This window comes from Mandrillus leucophaeus, unplaced genomic scaffold (genome assembly GCF_000951045.1).
Source record: "Mandrillus leucophaeus isolate KB7577 unplaced genomic scaffold, Mleu.le_1.0 Scaffold441, whole genome shotgun sequence".
NCBI lineage: Eukaryota > Metazoa > Chordata > Mammalia > Primates > Cercopithecidae > Mandrillus > Mandrillus leucophaeus.
Window position 1 is genome coordinate 1,194,997 of NW_012104710.1, and position 1,462 is coordinate 1,196,458.

At 57.5% G+C, this 1,462-nt stretch overlaps 1 pseudogene across 1 annotated transcript; it reads left to right on the forward strand.

Moving 5' to 3' along the window:
* LOC105549516 lies at window positions 1-930 on the forward strand (annotated as a pseudogene). The gene has a single exon (XR_001007548.1). The product of XR_001007548.1 is annotated as an E3 ubiquitin-protein ligase RNF187 pseudogene (transcript).
* Window positions 931-1,462: the final 532 nt, after the last annotated feature.

Sequence of the window (1,462 nt, forward strand, 5' to 3'; positions counted from 1 at the left end):
TGTGCCGCCTGCCGCGTGGCTGTGGGCCCCCAGCCACCCGAGTGGGAGCCGCGCTGGAGGAAGGTGCTGCGTGGCAAGGAGAACAAGGGGTCTGTGGAAATCATGAGAAAGGACTTGAATGACGCCTGGGATCTGCATGGCCAGGCGGAGTCAGCAGCTGCAGTGTGGAAGGGACAGGTGATGGACCGTAGGAAGAAGGCACTGACCAACAACAAGAAGCTGCGGGCCGCCTTTGTGGAGGAGGAGGAGCACTTCCTGCAGGAGGCTGAGAAGCCCCTCCTCCTTCTCACTCAGGTCACTGCTCAGGTCTCTGCTGCAGGCGGTGTCGGAGCTGGAGACGAAGCACCGGAACCTGGGCCTCAGCATGCTGCTGCAGTGATGGCGCCAACCCGCGGCAGTCCCAGAGCTGGAGGCAGGAGGATGGATCCTCATCTCCCTGGGAAGTGTCAGCATGTGGCTGTCAGGGAAGTGTGGAAGGCGCCCGGCCTTGGGTCCATCTATATAGTTGTGTGTTTCAACAATGTGCCTTTATCCTTCACCCTGAGGTGTGAGTGTTTTGGGGGCTGCAAACACCTCCTGGTAGAGGCTGGACCTGAGGACCCTTCCGACCTGTGCCCGACCCTTCCTGAAGTCCTGGCCACAGCCCATCCTCCATGAGTCCCGGCAGCTCTGGGCCATGCCCTTCCTTGGTCACCCATCTGCCCCTCAGCTTGTCATCCAGGGACCCAGACCCTGCACCTTCCATGCGGGCCCACAGATCCTTGGCAGGTACCTGAGGTGCACCATTGAGTGTCGAATTTGGGGTTAGCATCCAGAAAGAAGAACGCACATGAGGCTCTGTGAAGGCTGGAACTCAGGTCTTCAGGGAAGAGAGAAAGGAAGACGATTGCACCTTGATGCCTCCTAGGAGGCGGCCCTCCTCTTGAGGTGGGCCTTATCAGTGTCGTTCTGCCTTATCAGTGCCGCCCAGCCTTATCAGTGTCGCTCTGTCAACCTCCCTCTTTCTGGCCCCCACCCTGCTTCTGTGTCTCCCAGGAGCCCTCCCTGTGCTCTACCTGCCTCCGCAGAAGGAACTCTTTCTCCGTTTCCCTGGGTGAGGGGGCTGGCAGGTGCCTAACCCTATTTAGCCTTTCCAGGTCCTCCATGGTGTCTCATCTTGCTCTTCTCTCTGGCTCTTTCTCCTTCCCATTTCCTTTAGTAGTTGAATTTTGCAAAGCTCGTAGCAGTAGCTCAGTTGCCTACAGCATCCTTGTGTGTAGATAAATTAGTCGACAGAAACTCAGCACCAGGGACAGGATTGCAAAGTCGGGGACATAGATGCAGGCAGATGTTGAGATTTGAGTATAGCTGGGCTTGTGAGCAGTGCCTGTTTCCAGATGAAGCCTTTCAGCCCTTCCGAGTCCCCGGCCTTTGGTGCGATGTCTGTGAGTTTGACCTCTCCAGCGTGTGGGCTGGCTCAATG